Source organism: Dipodomys spectabilis, unplaced genomic scaffold (assembly GCF_019054845.1).
Source record: "Dipodomys spectabilis isolate Male_0828 unplaced genomic scaffold, ASM1905484v1 ptg000085l, whole genome shotgun sequence".
NCBI lineage: Eukaryota > Metazoa > Chordata > Mammalia > Rodentia > Heteromyidae > Dipodomys > Dipodomys spectabilis.
Window position 1 is genome coordinate 10,330,871 of NW_024870762.1, and position 10,097 is coordinate 10,340,967.

General features: G+C 37.4%; 1 pseudogene; it reads left to right on the plus strand.

Moving 5' to 3' along the window:
• Window positions 1–2,958: 2,958 nt before the first annotated feature.
• On the plus strand, window positions 2,959–4,362 carry LOC122111275 (annotated as a pseudogene).
• The last annotated feature ends 5,735 nt before the right edge of the window (window positions 4,363–10,097 follow it).

Consider the following 10,097-nt stretch of genomic DNA (forward strand, 5'->3'; position numbering starts at 1 on the left):
TTGATATACCGAGAAGTAGAAACAGATCTAGAAAGATGGCAGAGATAACTGGGAAGAGGAAATTAGCAGTAAATGATGAAATTACGTAGCACTAAAATTAGCTATTAAAATCAAGTATACGTATTTAATGCAAGACAAACCAAGTAGGGAAATACAAAATGGAAAAAAATACACCAATGAAATTTTTGGAGATGTAATATTTGAGTTTAATATTTAAAATGAGAAATCCACTGCATAACCTTAATCTAAAACACTGTAATAGAAAATACACACACTGAAGCATAAGGAGAAAGAAGGTTAAAAAAAACCTGCCAGAATTTTATTAATATATGGGGTAATGTGGGAGAAGGCAAAATGCACATAATTGTAATTTCAGAAGGAGGAGGAGGATCACGTTTTTTTTAAAATGCTGAAAACTAGAGTAACTTTGATACAAATAACTAAACTACACATCTAGGGACCTTAACAAACACATTCAGTATAAACACAGAGAAAGCCAAAGGCACATGATAATCAAATCGCTGGAAACAGTAATAATGAGAAAAACTTAAAGGCAGCCAGTGGGAGAAAAATACACATTACATATAAGGGAAAGTATATAAGGATGACTGCAAACTTGTCATCAAAGCAATTCAAGCCAGGAAATAGTAGAACAATATCGTTAGCCTTCTGGAAAAAAAAAAAGGCAGCTGTAGCTATTTTGTTTTAGTGAAAATAGCCATCACAAGTGAAGTTTAAATAAAAACTTCATACAAACAAAGGCTGAGAGCAATCTATTTCCAGCAGATAGATTTTATTTTACAAGAAATGTTAGGAGAAATTATTCTGCTGACAAAAAATGATACTGTGTGGAAACTTGCATGTAAATCTAATAATGAAGTGGGTTAAGAAAGACAAATAAGAAGCAACCTTTCCCACTCTTATTTTATTCCTTTAACTTTTTTTCTCACTATAATTCTCATTAAGAATATTTTGGAGCTCCAGGATTAGGCAGAGTTCTTAGACATATCAATGCTCCAACCAAAGCTGGATGTGATGGATCATGCTATAATCCTAGCTACTCTTGAGGCAGACAGCAGGATGACCTTGTTTGAAGTGTAGCCCAAGCAAAAATGGTAGCAAGATTATATCTCCAACAATAAAATGGTAGATGCTGCAGAATGTATCTGCTGTACCGGGTACTTGGGGGAAAAATAGGAACACCGTGGACCAAGCTGACCTGAGGAAAGTGTGAGAACCTATTCAGAAAATAATGAAAACCAAAAGGGCTGTGGGTGTGGCACAAGTAGTACATCAGGACTTGCCTAGCAAGTGTAAGCTCTTGAGTTAAAACCTCATTACCAAATGAATATGAAAAGATGAGCAAGAAAAAAAACACAATTAATTATTTTTGTTTTGCAAAGAGAATAAAAAACACAACCAGTGGGTTTGTGTAATATATGTTCAGATTACCTATCTGACAAAGGGTTTGGATTCAGAATGGATAAAGACTTAACCTAACTCAATAATAGGAAAATATAATTAAATTTAGAAATAGGTAAAAATGAATAGACACTTCACCAAAAACAATATAATGATGGCGAACATAGAAAAATGTTCCACATGACTGGTCATTACTCTAATCACATGACATACTACTTCACATTTATACACTACTATACCAGTACTGTCTCCCCTTCTCTCTCTCACTTTCTCTCTGTCTCTCTCTCTGTCTCTTTCTCTGACCCTCTCTATGAAATATTGATTCTCTTAATTATAGAGTCTGAGAAATCCCAACATTAGGGTTTTGCAAGCTTGAAATTTAGGAGAGATGATGGAATACATTTCAGTTCCAATCAGTAGAGACTCACGCTATGTTTCCAACCTGAAGATAAGCTTGTGTCAGACCTAGGAATGGCCAATATTTTGGGTCAAGTCTGAAGGCAGGACAAAAATAAAAAAATGATGTTTTCTGGTTTGAAGGCTTGTCAGGCAAGACTGACCTTCAGAGAAAGTCAGCTATTTGGGGTTTTTTTTTTTTTTAAGACCTTCTTATTCCCTGAGTCCCATCCACATTAGACTGTATAGTCTGTTGTACTCAGTCTACTGACACAAATGTTAATCTCATCAAGAAATACATTCATAAGTACATCCAGAATAATATTGGCAAAATATATGGGCACCCTGTGGTCTAGTCTAGTTAACACAAGTTGATGCTGTCGTTGAGTGGATACATCAATTGATTACACATAGGATTTTTTGAAACTTTTCTGTATTCTGGGCAAGCTGGTATTCACACAAATACAAGCATGTTCAAAAAAATCTCTATAGAGCTGTACACTGAAATTAAAATCAACTCAATTCTGTATTAATTGCAAAAGTCAAAGAAAAGGACAATGCTATCTAGCATTAGCAGAAACGTTATCATGCCAAAGCACAAAGTCTGTAAAAACAATGGACGCTAACTCTTACAATGCTTTTATATTATACACAGAGTGACATCACATTTGAAGATATACAGTTATGGGTTATAGATGCTACTTAGTAAGCTACAGAGGAATCAGCAAAAAGAAGCACTAATAATAGATAAATAGGCCCAATGAATTAAGTCATATAAATTCAGGAGGGGGTGTGGTAAGAAACACAGGGTAGCCAGGTACGGGTGGCTCACATCCCTAATCCTAGCTGCTCAGAAGGCTGAGATCTGAGGACTGCAATTCAAAGCTGTGATTCAAAGCCAGCCTAAGGACTGCAATTCAAAGCTGTGATTCAAAGCCAGCCTAGGCAGGAAAATCCATAGGAGACTCTTACCTTCAATTAACTACAAAAAACTGGAATGGAGTCATGGCTCAAACTGACAGAGAACTAACCTTCACATAAAAGTTCAGAGACAGACATGGGAAGGAGTGGTCGAGGGAGGGCCAAGGCTAGCTGGCGGGCGGGAGGGGAGGGATCGAATGAGATGAGGAGGGATCTAAAATGAGGCTCCGTGCTAGGGCCGGGTGGGAGGAGCCTGGGGGGCGTGGCCCTGCACGAGGGGTGTTCAGGCCCTGGCAGGGCAAGTGCTGCTCTCCTAAAGGTGGCTTCTGCCTGGTGGTTCATGAGGCACCGGACTCTCTGGCCTCTAGCCCCGCTCTCTGGGCCTCCATTCCCTGTCCATGCTCTGAGCTGCGCCTGGACCTGGTTTTAGCTTCTGGACAGTCCTTCTGGTGGAGGGAGCATTGCCCTGCACACTGGAGTGGCGTACTGGAGAGCCGAGTATGGACACTGACTCAAACGGAAGAGCAGCTTTTCTGCACTGTGTACCGAGAGAACGAGGGTTGGAGTGGCAGGCCGACATTGGAGGAGCTGAAGGCCATCCGAGAATACTTCCAGCTGGATGTCAGCTTGGCTCAACTGTACAGTTGAGCCCCACTTCCAAGACGTGGCTCAGAAATTCCAAGGTGCTGTCCCTGCGCTTTTTCAGCTCAAGGATAACTCTACCACTTTGAGCCACAGTTCACTTCTGGTTTTGGGGTGGTTAATAGGAGATTAGAGTCTCTTGGACTTTCCTACCAGGGCTGGCTTCCAACTTCAATCCTCAGATCTCCGCCTCCTGACTAGCTAGGATTCCAACTAGCTGCCCACACCTGGCTCATTATTAGTGTGGCCTGATTGGATGTGATTCCATTCATTCTGTAAACAGAGAGAGCATGTGCTATGTGACTGGAGATATTAACAAAAAAGAGTGTGCGACTGCTGCGATAGGACCCCACTGAATGCCTTTTCTCCTTCATCTGTTCTTCCAACAACAACATTGCCCGCATCACTGGCATGGTGGAAAGACTGTGGCAGTCCTTTGGACCTCGGCTCATCCAGATTGATGATGTTGTCTACCATGGCTTCCCCAGCCTGCAGGCCTTGGCTGGGCCGGAGGTAGAAGCCCACCTCGGGAAGCTGGGCCTAGGATACCGTGCGCACTATGTGTGTGCCAGTGCCCGAGCCATCCTAGAAGAGCAAGGTGGGCTGGCCTGGCTACAGCAGCTTCGAGAGGCCCCCTATGAGGAGGTTCACAAGGTCCTCTGTGCCCTGCCTGGGGTGGGAACCAAGGTGGCTGACTGCGTCTGCCTGATGGCCCTGGACAAACCCCAGGCTGTGCCCGTGGATGTCCATATGTGGCAGATCGCCCAACGTGACTACAGCTGGCACCCCACCACATCTCGGGCCAAGGGTCCAAACCCGCAAGCTAACAAGGAACTGAGAAACTTTTTCCAGAGCCTATGGGGACCTTATGCTGGCTGGGCCCAAGCAGTGCTGTTCAGTGCCAACTTGCGCCAGCCCACCCACTGTGCCCAAGAGCCACCAGCAAAGCGCCGGAAAGCGTCCAAAGGGCCAGAAGTTTAGATGGGACACGAGAGAAAGGAATTCCCCAACACTTCCACACCTCTGCTTTTTTCTCCCATCCACACCTCTTGTCTCCTGTTGGGGAGGGATCTCTGTAGCTACCTCAGGGTGACACAGCAAGGGGAGAAAGGACTCGTAGAGGAGACAGAGCTGACTGTGATTTTATCTTCTTACCTTTATTACAAGAAGGAACAATAAAATAGAAACCTTTGTATGGAAAAAAAAAGTTCAGAGACAGTAGCCAGGTCCAAGACAAGTGGAAAGAAAGAAAGAAAGAAAGAAAGAGAGAGAGAGAGAGAGAGAGGAAGGAAGGAAGGAAGGAAGGAAGGAAGAAAGAAAGGAAGAAAGAAAGATAGAAAGAAAGAAAGAAAGAGAGAGAGAGAAAGGAAGTAAGGAAGGAAGAAAGGAAGAAAGAAAGGAAGGAAGGAAGGAAGAAAGAAAGGAAGAAAGAAAGAAAGCAAGCAAAGGATAGATTGGGTAATTTTTAATAGCATATACTCATATTACCATATCAGTAATTGAAAGTGAATGAATTAGATTGTCTATTTATTTATTTATTTTTATTTATTTATTTATATTTTTGGTCCGGTCGTGGGGCCTGAACTCTGGGCCTGGGCGCTGTCCCTCAGCATTTCAACTCAAGGCTAGCGCTCTACCACTTGGGCCAGAGGGCCACTTCCGGCTTTTTTCTTTTTATGTGGTGCTGAGGAATCGAACCCAGGGCCTCAGGCATGCAAGGCAAGTGCTCTACCACTGAGCCACCTTCCCAGCCCCAGATTGTCTATTTATTGAAAGGAAGATGTGAGACAAGATTAAAAAAAAAAACACCCACAATGTAAATAATGCCTGTAAATAATGAACTTTAAACAGAACAATGGAAATAGTTTAAAAGTAAGAACAGAAAATTATGTGACCTACAGGTATTAACCATAAGAAGTTTGACTAAGAAATAAATTATACTCCAGAAGAAAACAGAAGAAAAATATTATAAAGGATTAAGAGTAATGTATAAAATTGATAAAAAGACTATTCATCAAGGAAATGTAATACTCCCAAGTAAGTATGAAGCCACAATAGAACTTGTAAATGTGTGAACCAAGTCCTGAGAAAACAGAAAGGAAAAATAAATTATACCACAATTGTTGAAACAAATATTTAAACCTTCTTACTCAATAACAGAGGCTCTGAGTCACTAAAAAAATACATAAGGTCAGCACTACCAATACAACTTAACTAATATAAGGCATGAACAGAAAAATTCTTTTCAAGTGACATGGAACATTACGAACAGTATTCAGGCTAATACAATTTAATAAATTTGTAAGAATTTATGACATACTGAGTATATGATCTCTCCAAAGGAAACTGAATTAGAAAGGAAAAGCAGACAGTTAACTTGGAAAATTACAAAATATTTTAAATGTTAAATAAACACTCTCATCCATGGATCAAAAAAGAAATAATCAGAAAAGTTAGAAAGTATTTTGAATTGAGTGTAATTAATCTGCAACACAACAAAACGATTTTGACAAAGTTAGACCAAGATATTGAAGGATAAAAAAATCTCATTGATCTATGCATTCCAAATGAGTGTATTTTATTTGATGTAATGTATCCTCCAATTTCATTAAGGATAGAAATCATCCCACCTACTTATAGGCTTGGAGACCATTTTTTTCATTTTCATGTTTGAGGAGTTATATACCAGAAATTTCATTTTGCATTAGGGAATAGTAACGGCAATATTTGAGTGCCTACAATTCTATAAACACTACACCAATTGTCAAAAACACTGATATGATTGTGATTATTTTCTTTTATCTTCTGGATTAACAATACAGTTTTCAGGGCTGGAGCAGTAGTTGGTGCAAACTAAGAGTATCATTAATGAATATCTGGTAGGCAAGTACTTGTTATTGCATAATAAAAAATGCCTGCAAATACACATTTACCTGTACCTTTTCCAATTTCTATTGGTAGCTTCTCAGTGGAAATGGGATCTTGGAAGTTATTGCTTACCCTTTTTGGTTACACCATATAGAAAATTACTCAATGATTTTGAAATAATCCCTTCTTCAAGCCAGAGGTTTTTTTTTTTTTTTTTAAATAAGTTTGTTACTGTGAAAATACCATGCAAAGGTATTACAGAGGGGTTACAGTTACATGAGCAAGGTAATGAGTACATTTCTTATCAAGCATTGTTGCCTCCTCCTTTGTTTTTTCCCTACCATCCTTTCCCTCCCACCTCAACTATGCTTCCCTTCTTCCACACACCCGCAACCCCCCCCCCCACCTAAATTGTAAAGTTCTTCTTCCAGTCTGTTGGCTGTCTTTCTAGTTTAATAACTATGTCTTTTGCTGTACAGAAACCTTTTATTTTGATGTATTTCCGTTTGTCAAGTCTCTCTCCTATTTGTTGTGCCCCTTGGAACTCTTTTCAAAAAAGTTCCTATCTATGCTTCTATCTCCTAATGTTTCTCCTATTCCATCTGTGGTAATTTCAAAGTTTTGGGCCCAATGTTGAGGTCTTTGATCCACTTTGAATTGACATTAGTCAAGCGACAAATTTGGAGTTTACAAATCCTGTGCTTAAATAAGCCCATGCTAGGTCTATGCTTGTGTGCCATGGTCAAGACTTCTAGAGTGACTAAGGATGAAGAAACAATGTTGGAAAATGATGAGATAAATATTTGAATAAACTGACTATTATCATTTCTTCCCACTTTTACTCAATAATAATGAATTGAAAATGAGAGTCAGAATGAAGTTTGTTCATAATGAACCTTGGAGACTAGCCAGAATATCTTGACCTATGTTTCTTGATGCCAAATTACTTTAGCTGAGATCTAAATTCTAGTCAACTAAATCAGTATTTTCATATTTACATACCTTTTCTACAGTCAAAAATTTCTAAATACGTTAATTGAGTTTTGTCCGATATGTAGTGATTGATAAATAGATGAACATGGAGTAAGATGAGAGTTGGGGATAAATATGTAAATTTAGTGCACTGATTCTTTTTATGTCAATCAGGAAAATAAACCTGCAGAAAATGTTAACATTTAGATAAGAAAGGTCATAAACATTTATTTTAGAATTAGCAGTGTTTTCAAAGAAACACTTAAGATCTTATCTGTGTCTAAAATGTTCTTCTGTGATACCTTGGTTTGGTAGGAAAAAATGGTAAAAGATAAAAGGAAATGAGTTCAAAGGAAAAGATGGCAATCATCTATGTATCTATTTGAGACATTTATAAATTTAAGACTTGGAAGGGAACATAACCAATAAAAATTGTTTAAAAGGGAAATGTGAAGGGCTAAGAAAGATCAATAGAGAATACAGGTGGTAAATTTGATTAAAGTACTTCATATACATGTATGGGAATATCACAAAGAAAATCCTTTGTACAATTAATTTATTCTGATTCAATAAAAGAAGAGAATAAAGGAAGAAAGGAAATCAACTTATATCACACTTAAAGGGCATTTTATTTTAAAACAGTGTCATTCTCTGTAGTGAGATTAGCTTTTATCTTGTGATTCTCATTCCTCTGTTCCTCCAACGTGCTAGTATTTGATAATAGCCATGTTTCACTACATTTAGGTAAAAGTTGTTTAAATATTTCTCCATATACCTTGAGTGACTTGGAAAGACTCACATGGATGCAGATGGAATTTGGGAAGAACACCCAACCAGTTTATGTGAAGAGCATCAAGGCCCCAGAGCCTTGCTCTTCCCATAAGGCTTACAATTCTACTTAGTCATCGAGCAGGTCAATCACTCTCAAATGCCTTCCTTAGAAACTTGGTTTGGTTTTTTTGTCATTTTCTGTTTCTTATTCTCCATGTGTAAATTAAAGATGTAGGCCCAAAGATTTAGAACTTTGGTACAACTTAGAAACAACTGGAGACAAGAAAATGAAGAGAGAGGAATACTGACTGGAAATGAGACTGACTTGCTTAGGCCTATCCCCTTGCCTGAAGCTGGACGTGGCTGGCTTGTGTCAGTTACTGCTTTGTATGTCACTGATTCATGAGGATGAGCTCAGTAGAAGACCCTAGAAATAGACTGGTGTGTTGAATCCACTCTTAACCTGATTTCAAAGTTTCTTCTGTCAGATTGAAAAAATAATAGTATCTAAGCCAGACACAGGTGGATCATGACTGTAATCCCAGCTATTCAGGAGGCTGAGATCTGAGGATTGCCGTTCAAAGCCAACCTGGGCAGAAAAGTACCCATAAGACTCTTATTTCCAATTAATCATTCAAAATGCTGGAAGTAGAGCTGTGGCTCAAACTGGTAGAATGTTAGCCTTGAGCAAAATAGCTCTGGGACAGTGCCCAGTTTCTGAGTTCGAGCATCTGGACGGACAAAAGAAAAAAAGAGTGTCTAATATATTGTTCCTGTGTTCAAAGTATCAAATTATACTCCAGATATAGTTACAAAATTATGTCTTGATTCAAAAGGATAAAATAATAATGTATAGAAAACATCCTGTGCAGATAATTTTGTTGGTTTGCAATGTAGTCTTATCATTAGAATTTTTTAAAGCTCCCTCAATCAAGTATAATATCAATTGATGTGGATGGTAATATTAAATTGGTATTTGAAAAACCTAAAAAAAAAAAAAAAAAGACTTGGAAGGGAATATGTAAAGGATGTATTAAATGGAACTGATACCATATCTGTTATGGTCTCTTTTATCTTTACTTCCTGTAATGCTAGCTCAACTTTTAAATTAATTAGCATTATTTAATTGAATATGTTTATGGGATGCAGTGTAGTAATTTGATATGTATATGCAATGTGTAATCATCAGATCAGGGCAGTTAGCATTTTCATTTCAAATGATCTTCAGCAATTTTTGATTAACACATAATAATAGCACATATTTATGAGGCCTAGTGCTATGTTTTGATACATGCATAAATTATGTACTGATCAAATCAAGGTAATTAACATTTCTATTTCCTTATCACTGCTTTGTGCTTGAGCCTTCAAATTCCTATCTTCTCTTTACTTAGCTAAAAAAAAAAAATCTATAACAATGGCAAACCAGTACTAAAAACTTGTTAACCACACGAGATATTGGTACAATTTTATTTTGTATTTCAATGCCTGAACATCTATTAACTTAATACACTCATTAGAATGTGGACAGTACCAAAAGAGTGAAGTCTATTTCGTTTTAATTTTGCCTTATTTTAACTTACAATTTATTTCATATGTCTATAAAATAAATAATTCTGTAGCCAACAATTTTCTTCATAAATAATTGTATGTTACTATAATTATTATCTTAAATCTACCTCCTTAATAGATAGAATTGTTAAAAAAGAATTCACATTATTTTTAAAGTCTTATTTCCAATTTTTTCTAGCAAGATTTTGACAATTTATAATTGCATCAGTAATGTACAAGTATGTCTTGGCTGACAATAGGAATTCATTTTTTGAATATCTTACTAACTTGAAACCTGATCATGAATACTAGTTTTCTTGTGTTTCATTAGCTGTGAAGATGTGTGTTATGTCTTACTTTACAAATTGTCTTTTCTTCTACCATCCAATGAAATAAAAATTAAGGGACACATGTAACTTTCAAGTTTCTGGAGTTGTATTAACAGTATAAATATTGTTGCTGTTGTTTGTAATGTACTTATAATGTATTATGTGATTTTTTTTGTTTCTTTTGTATGTTCTTCCCTCATGGTATAACCCTGTTTTCACTGTATC